The sequence below is a fragment of the Coenobita brevimanus genome, chromosome 79 (genome assembly GCF_032717465.1).
Source record: "Coenobita brevimanus isolate Jiangsu-jjx chromosome 79, ASM3271746v2, whole genome shotgun sequence".
In the NCBI taxonomy this organism is placed as follows: Eukaryota; Metazoa; Arthropoda; class Malacostraca; order Decapoda; family Coenobitidae; genus Coenobita; species Coenobita brevimanus.
The window spans coordinates 15,416,246-15,428,170 of NC_137032.1; the positions used below are offsets into that span (position 1 = coordinate 15,416,246).

At 45.4% G+C, this 11,925-nt stretch overlaps 1 pseudogene; it reads left to right on the forward strand.

Annotated features, from left to right (window-relative positions):
- Positions 1-8,028: 8,028 nt before the first annotated feature.
- On the forward strand, positions 8,029-10,056 carry LOC145409034 (KRAB domain-containing protein 2-like; annotated as a pseudogene).
- The last annotated feature ends 1,869 nt before the right edge of the window (positions 10,057-11,925 follow it).

The following is an 11,925-nucleotide window of genomic DNA, read 5'->3' on the forward strand; positions in this document are numbered from 1 at the left end:
GCCAGGTTGGGGTAATGTGGGTGGTGCTGAGGGAGAGGTGTGGGTGCCATAAGAAAGTATGCATAGCCCTTATGCAGAGTTTGTGTCGTACATGATTTTCGGCTGCCTGACCCTCATCCTCAGATTCTAACAATACAAACGACTCATCAGACACATCAGAAAGGAAGAGATGTCCTTTTGCCCTAGATGGGATGCACTTGAGCACGGGTATGGAGCTATGGGAGGAAACACAGGAAGGCTCTCTGGACAAGTCACTCTCCTCGTGGTAACTTTCCCCCTGACTTAAGGCATTATTTCCCCACTTCAAAATGAGGGCACTGTCACCTTCAGATCTATCCTTAGGGTACTTTCACTCAAGCCCTTTCCTGCAGGACTGGGTGACATAGTGGGAGCGGATGTGGTGTGGGCTGGGCAGACTGCACCAAGGGAATTGGGTGATGTGAAACATGAAATCATGCTTCTGAACCTGTCCACAGTGCATGCCTGACAGTCAGTACTGTCTCACATATTCGCATGTGCCTGCTTGATCCTGCGGTAACAAAATTAGCTGATGGGCCTCCTCCCCCTGGGAGGAGTAGACTGTAGCACCAGTCGAGCAGGGCAGTACTCCCGAGGTGGATGGAAAGCTGATGACAGGGAGTGCTGGAGCTCCCGTTTCATCAGCCCTCAGGACTAGTTCCTGACCATCCCCCTTTCCTGAACTTTGTCAGTGTCTCAGTTACACAGAGAGTAGGCCAGCATGCTCTCCAGTACAAATTTCTCTATCTATCTTCACCAAACTACATGCACAGTACACACTACACTTCCTATTCAAAATTTACCAAAATGGCGTCAATTCACCCAGCCTCGGAGTCCCCAGGGGGGGGGACCATAAATGCCCCCGCCATCTGCCCCTCTCCCGGTGACGACTCGAGGTGCCTGGAACCACTGTCTGACTCTCTTCTTCTTCATTTCTGCAACATTCGCGGCCTTTCATCTAACTTTCGCTCTGTTGAGCACCACGTCTCCTCCTCTAAACCTCACCTTCTTTTTCTAACGGAGACTCAGCTGTCTGAGGCAACTGACAGCAAACCCTTTTCTGTATCCTCCTACTTTCTCTATACTCATTTCAAAGCCAAAGGTGGCTGTTGTGTATACATACGCAATGACTTATCTTGCTCTCGTGTTCCTGAACTTGATTCTTCTGAATTCTCCACTCTCTGGCTTCGGCTTTCCTGTCATTCTCTGACTAAATATATCTGTGCTGTTTACTTATCGGCTAATTCTACTGACTATCAAAAATTCTTCGACTATCTTACTTCTACGATGGAACACATTCTGTCCATTTCTCCTTTCTCTGAAATCTCCATTCTTGGAGATTTCAATGTTCACCACCACCTTTGGCTCTCCTCTCCTTTCACGGATCCACCTGGTGAACAAGCCTACATCTTTTCTATCCTTAATGACCTAGAGCAGCTTGTACAGCACCCTACCCGTATCCCTGACCGCCTTGGAGAGAGCTCCAACATACTTGACCTCTTCCTCACAACTAATCCTTCTGCTTACTCTGTTAATCTTTTCTCTCCGTTGGGCTCCTCCGATCACAACCTTATTACCTTAACCTGTCCCTATCGCTCCAGTACGGCCTCGGACCCTCCAGGGAAACGTCGTCTCTGGCATTTTGGAGCTGCGGACTGGGAGGCCCTCAGGCAGTACTTCTTTGATTTTTCCCTGGAATGATTATTGCTTCCATGGCCGTGAGCCATCTGAGTGTGCCTTGCGCATTACGGAGGTTATTCTCTCGGGCATGGAAGCTATACATTCCTTTCTCATATCCTTTGACTAACGCAAGAAAGCCTTGGTTTAATCACGCTTGTTCTAATGCTGTCCGCAACAAGGAGAAGGCCTACAAAAGGTACCGGAGCCAACCCACCCCTGAATCACATAATCTTTACGTTTCTGCCCGGAATCGTGTTAAGTCTGTTCTTCGCTCTACTAAAAATAATTTCATCCATACTAAATGCTCTCAACTCTCCAACTCGAATTCTTCCCGCTCCTTCTGGCACCTTGCCAAAAATCTTTCTAACAACTTTACCTCATCACCCTCTTTTCTACTCTGATGGTTCTGTAGCTATTTCTTCTACTGATAAAGCAGATCTCTTCGCACAGACTTTCTCCTCCAATTCCACCTTAGACGATTCCGGTGCTGTTCCTCCATCACTTCCCCCCTCTGACTTCCTCATGGCTGACATTAAAATTTCTTCAGTTGATGTATTTTCTGCCATTACTGGCCTCAGTACTAACAAGGCATATGGGCCTGATGGGGTCCCTCCTGTTGTTCTCAAAAAAACTGTGCTTCTGTGCTTACACCCTGCCTAGGCAAACTATTTCGCCTTTGTCTGTCAACTTGTACCTTTCCTTCTTGCTGGAAGTTTGCTCTCATTCAGCCAGTCCCAAAGAAGGGTGACCACTCCCAACCCTCCAACTATCGTCCAATTGCTTTAACGTCCTGTATTTCAAAAGTTTTCGAGTCAATTCTTAATAAAAAAATTTTAAGGCATCTTTCCTGTCACAACCTTCTTTCCGATCGTCAGTATGGGTTCCGTCAGGGACGCTCCACTGGCGATCTTCTCACCTACCTTTCAGACTCCTGGTCATCCTCCTTTCGGGACTTTGGCGAAAGCTTTGCCATTGCACTTGACATCTCAAAGGCTTTCGATCGAGTCTGGCACAAATCTTTAATTTCCAAACTGCCCTCCTATGGTTTCTATCCTTCTATCTGTACCTTCATCGCTAGCTTCCTTTCTGGTCGTTCTATAGCTGCTGTCGTAGATTGCCATCGTTCTTCTCCTAGATCTATCAACAGTGGTGTTCCTCAGGGCTCTGTCCTATCACCAACTCTCTTCCTTTTATTCATCAATGATCTTCTAAGCTGTACATCTAACCCTATCCACTCATACGCTGATGACTCCACCCTTCACCTTTCCATTCGGATTCCCCAACGCCCATCTCAACAGTTACTTCAAGAAACAAGGGATGAGGCTATGGCACACCTAATGTCTGACTTGGCTCATATCTCTGACTGGGGTAAAAATAATATGGTTGTCTTTAATGCTTCTAAGACTCAGTTCTTACACCTATCAACCCGACAAAATCTTCCACAGGTATACCCACTAATGTTTAATAATATTCAGATTAATCCTGCATCATCCTTGAACATGCTTGGGGTTTCATTTACTCGGGACTTATCTTGGAAAGATCATATTACATCTCTTGTAAAATCTGCTTCCAAGAGATTGGGTGTGCTAAGCCGACTCCGCTCTTTCTTTACCCCTGCACAATTGTTGACTCTATACAGGGGTTTTATCCGCCCCTGTGTGGAGTACAACTCTCATGTGTGGGGAGGCTCCCCACATACAGCTCTTCTCAATAGGAGTGGAGTCAAAGAGCTTTTCGTCTCATTAACTCTCCTCCTCTTACTGACTCCCTTCAACCTCTGTCTCTTCGCCGCACTGTTGCATCTTTATCTCTTTTCTATCGCTACTTTAATGGTCACTGCTCCTCTGAACTGTCTGCTTGCATTCCTCCACCTCTACGACGGGCGCGTAGCACCCTTCTGGCAGCAAACTCTCATCCCTTTTCTGTCCAACTCTCTAATGCAAGAGTTAACCGTTACTCCCAGTCTTTCATTCATGCAACAGGTCAGCTCTGGAACTGTCTCCCTCTGTCTGTATTTCCTCCTGCCTATGATCTCCAGTCTTTCAAACGCAGTGTGTCCAGGCATCTCAAAATGATCGGATCTTGAATTTGGCTCTCTATTGTATTTTGTTTTTCTCTTGGAGGGAACTGTTACTGCGGGCTCATGGCCTTTGGTTCCTTCTTCCTTGCATAAAAAAAAAAAAAAAACTGTGGCGAGAAAAGAAATGTGGCTATGGCTATCAGCTGTGCTTCCCTGGACACCAAATATCTCATGTCCATGGCTGTCACCCGGGCTTAAGAGGTTGTTGGGTGTTCTGGTAATCCTCCACTCATTACACACCTTCACCAGAAATCCTCATACGATTCCATACTACGCCATTTTTCCCTCTTGACCTCTCACTTGCCCAACAATGGCCGTACAGACCAGGGTGTTGAGCACTGCATCATCACTTCCGGACAGCCCTGTTTCACCCGTCCCAGACGCCTTGCTCCAGAGCGTCATCAGGCAGCGGAAAAGGAGTTTCAGGCGATGCTCGACGAGGGCATCATTCAGCCGTCATCAAGCTGCTGGGCATATCCTCTACACATGGTACCAAAGGCACAGCAGGGTGAGTGGAGAGCGAATGGGGACTACAGGGCACTGAATGTGATGACAGTTCGTGAAAACAGTTCCCGATAGATACCCCATTCCTCACATCCAGGATTTCCACCACAAACTTCACGACTACCATGTATTTTCCAAGACTGATTTAGTTAGGGCGTTCCACCAAGTCCCTGTGGCAGAGAAGGACATCCCCAAGATGGCAGTAACCTCCCACTTTGGCCTGTCTGAATACATAAAGATGAATTTCGGCCTCAGAAACGCTGCACAAACGTTTCAGATATTTATAGACCAGGTTTTCAGGGGGCTAGATTTTGGCATGACGTACATAGACAACATCCTTAAAGTTTCTGATTTCCATGAGCAGCACAAAACACACCTCCAAATGCTGTTCCAACACCTGCAGGACTACGGGCTGCATGTGCACCTGACGAAGTGTATCCTCGGTGCAGACGAACTGGATTTCTTGGGCCACAGGGTATCTGCCACAGGTATCACACCCCTCCCACTGAAGGTGGACGCCATTAAGGAGTTTCCACACCCGGCTACACCTCGTAGGCTCAGGGAGTTCTTGGGTATGGTCAATTATTATCACAGGTTCCTGAGAAATGCCGCAGCCACACTAGCCCCCCTTAACGATCTCCTGAAGGGGACAAAAAAGACATCCTCCAAGCCTCTTCAATGGACTGCACAGTCAGACCATGCCTTTACCACCCTCAAAAACCACATCGCCACTGCACCCCACCTAGCATACCCATCACCAGATGCCCCCATCACACTCGCCACAGATGCCTCTGCCGAAGCTGTGGGTGCAGTCATACAACAAGAAGTCAATGGTGCAAATGTGCCTGTTGCATTCTTCAGTCAGCGCCTTAACTTTGCCCAGTGCAAATACAGTGCCTTCGACAGGGAGTTGCTGGCTATATATGAGGCAGTCAGACATTTCAGGCATCTTCCGGAAGGCAGAGAATTCACCATCCTCACTGACCATAAACCCCTTATTTACGCCATGGCTCAGAAACTTGAAAATTGGTCTCCTTGTGTTGCAACACCCATCATATCAGTGGGGACCTGAACAAGGTTGCGGATGCCTTGTCCCATGGAGTTTCAGCTGTTGGACCTACACTGCCCTCGCTTGACCATGCTGCCTTGGCACAGGAGCAGAAGGACGGTCAGGAATTCCAGGAATTGCTGCAAGTCACGACCTCACTTCAACTACAACAGTTTGATATCACCGGCACACCCTGGAAACTCTGGTGTGACATATCACAGCCGTATATTCCCCAACGATTCTGAAGGCAAGTCTTTAATCATTACCACGAGATAGCACGCCCAGGCATTCACAGCATGCATGGCTTACTTAGCCGGTGAGTGGTATGGCCAGGGATGAGGTGTGACACCACCAACCAGGCCTGAGCATGCATGGCTTGTCAGTCAGCAAAAGTGCATTGCCACACCAAGACACCATTTCAGCCGCTGCCAACACCAACTCAATGTTTCCACACGATCCACATTGACATCCTCGGCCCCCTCCCCGAATCTAGGGGTAACCGCTATATCTTAACGTGCATAGATAGAGGAACAAGGTGGGTTGAGGCCATGCCCATGCTGGACGCTATCACTGACCATGTGGCATATCACTTCCTGACATCCTGGGTCGCTCGTTTTGGTTCCCCACAGGTCATCATCGCAGACCAAGGCCCCTAGTTCGAATCTCGGGCCTGGCAGGACCTAATGGACTTCCTGGGTGCCAAATGCCATAGAACCTCCGCATATCACCCTCAGGCACACGGGATGATTGAATGCTGCCATTGTCGCCTGAAGGAAGCACTGAGGGCACTTCCCCACCCAGTGAACTGGAGTGGTCGTGCTGCCAATCATCCCCTTAAACTTGAGGGTTACAGAGAAGGAGGACATCGGGAATTCTCCGGCGGAGGTAACATATGGGGAAGACATGAGGCTACCGGGGAGTTCACCCCGCAGCCAGGAACACCAGCCCCTGGTTTTCCTCCCCAGAGTTCCAGCAAGCAATGCAGGCACTACAACCAGTCCCTCCCCATTCTTGCCAGCACCAGACGACGTTCCTGCCACACTCCCTACCAGACGCCGAACAGGTCTTTGTGAGGAGGGGTCAACGCACATCACCACAACAATCTCCATACGAAGACCCATACCCTGTGATAACAAACTCACGCAAGACAGTCACAATATACAAACATGGGAAACCATCCACAATCTCTGCAGAGTCAAACCACAAACCCAGTCATAGACAACACCCCACACCTCATCCCCCAACCTTTGCCAGTCCACCAACAACACGCCCACAACCAACACTCATATCCCAGCACCAACATCTACATGCACCACCCACTCACCCACCCACTCACCCACCATCACCGTTGTCAACTCGTACCCTCCGCTAGGTGTTATCACCACACCCTGACTCAGGCGTCATGCAGACAAGCACACCTCTACCACTGATGCAAACACTCCCTCACCACCACCCACGCTACCGTACACAAATCCGACCTCCAGCACTAACCCTACCACCCCTCAACCCGTCCTTACACCTCATCCACCCTCTCCGTGAACCTCACATGATCCTACCTCTTAGCTTACTCCCCCACCCACCACCCCTCAACCCGTCCTTACACCTCATCCACCCTCTCCGTCAACCCCAGCTTCTGCCCCTTATTCCATCCTTAACCCTAACCCACCCTTTCCGTCAACCTCAGGCGGTCCTACCCCACATTCTTTGCCACCAATCCCCACCCTTCTCCCAGTCAATATCCCTCATCCATCAACACCCGTTGTTCACGTAATCCCTCCACCACTAACCACAACCCTACAAACTGCATCAATAACTACCACATTTACCTACACTCAATCAGGCCGTCTCAGCAAACCTCCACAATTTTACACTCCAGCATAATCTGATACCAAAACCCGCAGACACTCCATGTCATCACACCTACGTTGCATTCGTATGGTACAGAAAAGTTTTTTGTGTTTGTGCTACCTTATATAAGAGCTCAGTTGTAAAGGCAGGCATAACTCTCTCATTCGTTCGTTCATCATAACTAAGCACTAGTTAAATGTTCGTACAGAAAGTTATGCCTGGCTACGATTGCTTAGTTTGTAGTCATCCCCCCCCCCATTTAATACGTTACTCCATCACACATAGCCATGGAATTGACTTGTCATTAGAAACTCTCCTGTCTATCACAGCTACTGTTTGTAATTACCACATCCAAATCACTTTCAAATGTTCACTCACTCTGAGATATATATATATATATATATATATATATATATATATATATATATATATATATATATATATATATATATATATATATATATATATATGTTACGGTCATTTTGCGAAAGTGGTCATTTTGCTAAATGCCCAGTCATTATGCAAAAAGACCAAATCCGTGGTCAATTTGCAAAATGACATAAATATCTGGGCATTTTGCAAAGGGACCAAGGTTTTGGTCTTTTTACAAAATCACCAGTATTATCGTTGGTCAGTTTGCAAAATGTCCAAACAGCAAGTAGCCAGTTGAAAAAAAAGGTGAGTAAACGAGTGTGTGTGTATGTTAGTGTGTGCATCGGATAGTAGTAATGGGAGCTGACTGGTGAGGCCGTTATTAGTCAGGCACTGCTGAAGGTCAGGCGAGGAGAGGCAACGTGGTGCTATTCCCATTACTTTGTGTGTATTTTATTATACTCTGAAAATCTGTACAATGAAAAATAAAAGAAGTGTTTTTTATACAAAGCTGGTAACGGCTGAGGAAAACAAAGCATTAAATACTTCGAGATTGTTGTCAAAAATGAATACGAACAAATTCTTATTCGTTTGAATGAACTTAAACGTCCTAACATGAAAAAGACGCAGAAGGACTATCGGTTGTTACGAAAATATTCTTGAGGTCACAGTTGAAAGTATCACCGTTTAGAAACTGCAGAAAAAGGGAACCCAGCTTAGATTCGTATGCGCTGAAGATGTGTTCGATGTGATCGATGCTGTTCATCGTGCAAGTGGGCATGGACGTAGAACTGTTGTGTTTAAGGAAAAAAGTGAGAAATATGCCAATATTTCAAGATCCCAAATACAGTTGTATTTACAGTTGTGTGAGGAGTGTCAGCTGAAAAAAAAAAAAAAAAAAAAACACTGTACGCAAGTCTGTGACTGTCAAGTCAATTGTCTCAAACAGCATGAACTCATGAGCTCAGGTTAGTAAACAAGCACTGGTTAAGGCCGTATTTGTTAGGATAGAATAATGTTGTATTTCCGCACATCATACCAGTGTAAAAGAGTTTGAAGTTAATTACGAATTGCCCTAAAGGACCTGAAAGTTCCCCTAAAATGGGTCCGATTCTGTCTGTTTGTAGGTCGACTTCATCGATATGCAGAGCCAACCAGATGAGAAACATCGTTTCATTCTCAACTATCAGGATCACTTGACCAAGATGGTGTGTCGTCGGGCTCTACAGACGAAAACTGCTGAAGAGGTTGCTTTCCACCTCGTTCACATTTTCTGTGACAAAGGAGCCCCCATATCCTGCAGTCTGACAATGGTAGAGAATTCTCAAATAAGGTATAGAATATAATATTCCTTTAAATCAACCAATTTTCATAAAACTTAGCAGAAATATCAGACATGGTCACAAAAAGACACCAGAAACTTAGCGAGGTGATATATATGACAAGGTTTGATGTTCACCGTTTCAATTTTCAGCTTATCAAGGAAGTTTCTGGTGATGTGGCCAGAGTGTAGGCTGGTTCATGGCATACCACGACATTCACAATCGCAGGGCTCGGTGAAACGAGCCAACAGGGATATTGAAGCAATGCTTGCATGTTGCATGAAGGACAACAACACTACACAATGGTCACAGGGACTGCGCTTTGTCCAGTGGACGAAAAACACCCGCCTTCACTCCGGAATTGGAAGAACACCATATGAGGCCATATATGGACAGAAGGCTCGTCTTGGTGTTGACGCATCTTCTGTACCAGAGGAAGTCATGGACGGTATGCAGACGGAGGAGCAGCTTGCAGAAGCACTAGGTGTTGTCAATGAGGAGGACGCAGATACAGAGGAGAAAGAGATAGGTGCTGAAGAGCAAGAAGAACCATCCGCTGTCATTAACTGCATCTCCTGTGGTAAAAGCTACTTTGGTTCAAATGTGTGCAAGGTGTGTGGGAACCCATGTCACTCTTATGCTCTGTGTTCTGTGATGAATGAAGATGCTGATGAGCCTGTGCTTTGTTCCATCTGCAATCGGAATCGCAGTATTCATACTGAACAAATGAAGTCCAACATAGAACAACAGAAACAAGCTAAAAAATGATGGATAATTCTGTGAGGCGATTTAAACCAGCCCACGCAGGGGACACTGTGATGGTTCCTGTTCCATTAGTTGACCGTGGACATGCAGAGTTTCTTAATGTGAAGGCCGTTGTTGTTCAGGCATTGGACAATGGCACGTACAAGCTTGATACAAAGGACGGCCTGCTTAAGCAGCTGTACACTCGCAACCAATTTACTCAATGTGTTGAAAAACTCCTTTCGATAGAAGATGTAGTACAGGAGCGGGAAGTAAGTCTGCGGGAAGTAGCCATTGCAGAATCCATGGGACAAGGTCAGGGATTCGCTAAATGCTCTTGCACTAAGTCATGTCTGACCAGACACTGCAAGTGTTTAAAAAACAATGTGTTATGCAACAGCAGATGCAAATGCAGTGCCTCTTGCGCTAACAAGTCCGATACACACACACACACACACACACACACACACACACACACACACACACACACACACACACACACACACATACACACAGGCACACCCGCTTAAGGATGTAGGACCATTTTCTGTAAAAGAAAATATATATATATATATATATCATGAAGGTTGAATAAACATACTTTTTAAGGTTCAATGTATTTTCTAAGAATAAATAAATTTGTTCTATTTTATGTTCACTTCCTTTTATCGTTTGCTCGCCTTTCTTTCAACTTGTTCTATTTTACGTTCACTACCTTCTATCGTTTATTCGCCTTTTTTTTTTTCAACTGGCTACTTGCTGTTTGGACACTTTGCAAACTGACCAACGATAATACTGGTGATTTTGTATAAAGACCAAAACCTTGGTCCTTTTGCAAAATGACCAGATATTTAGGTCATTTTGCAAATTGACCACGGATTTGGTCTTTTTGCATAATGGCCGGGCATTTTGCAATATGACCAATTTCGGAAAATGACCGTAATATATATATATATATATATATATATATATATATATATATATATATATATATATATATATATTGTACCTTGTAGCCTAATGTTATTTTGTTTGTTTGTGTCTCTTTTCTTCCTGTTTAATTGCCATAAAACGGAGGGGGGAGGGATTGCTGTGGCGTATATTACACCACAAAGTATCGTACTTCGCATTTTCCTCTGCACACGTGGTTTCCTTCTCTCATGGTTTTTCCCTCATTTCACCATACACACGTGGTTTCTTTCCCTCATGGCTTTTTCCACACCTCATTCTCGGAATCAGCATCGCTATTGGTGCCACTACCAATAGAATTCCATTTCTCTTCCCTCCTCACCTATAGTGGTGCCTAAACCAATTAAATTTGAATATTCAGGCGACCTAGGCTTACCGGTGCTCCGCCCACCTCATTAGGGGGCTTAAAACCGAGCGGGCGACCTAGCTTCGCCCTTCTTTCTACTCTCAACTTCACCCTGGCTACTACCTCCTTGCTCTCCGTCTCTCCTGGTAAAATGTGGCCACATGGTACAACTTTATATATACAATACACATAAACACATCAGCCCAGCATTCCCGATTCTCACTAAATTCATTACTCACATTTGTAGTCTGTAACGATTTTATCCATGTAATTGATCCACACATGCTGTAATGTAATGACCTTGTACTATTTTGAAATCATGCAGTAACTCTGTATTGTTCCAAGTCAATAATCACTTCCCTGTCGGTTTCTTCCCAGCACATTTGTGTTTATCTATCTTTACCATTTCCCTTAGTGTAGCCTCTAGTATAATATTCTCATAACTAAAACGCTACGCCTGCATGAATGAGACCACTAATAGGGGCCCATTTATCTCCAGTCTTTCTCTCCACGTCCTCTTCTCTTCTGTTCACACTCTCTTATAGATATTTCCATGGTTCTTCTGGCCTTTATCAATCTGGACATTCGGTTTCATGGAATAGATAGTCTAAGAACTTTCCACACTATTTCAACACCTTTACTTCGATGTAAAACAGCTTCAACATCACTATCATTTCAACGTTAATACCACACTATCTTTTCCCTTTCTGCCATTACCGTTGTCCACCTTAGTACTGTAAAGGGTAAATTCTGCACTGCAGCAACATATGACATTGTTTTATATTCATTAGCTAAATGTACCCCATATAATTCGTTGAACTAGGCTAATAAAAAAAAATCACAATCCATACATGTTTTTGTATTATAGGCTACGAGTGTAGGTGTTTCAATATGGCGGCAAAAATCACGCTCGCGTCGGAGCTAGCCTCTCCATACTATAGGGCCATTGAGCTCTATAATATGCAGAGGCTCTCTCTGCCGCGGGCATGTGATT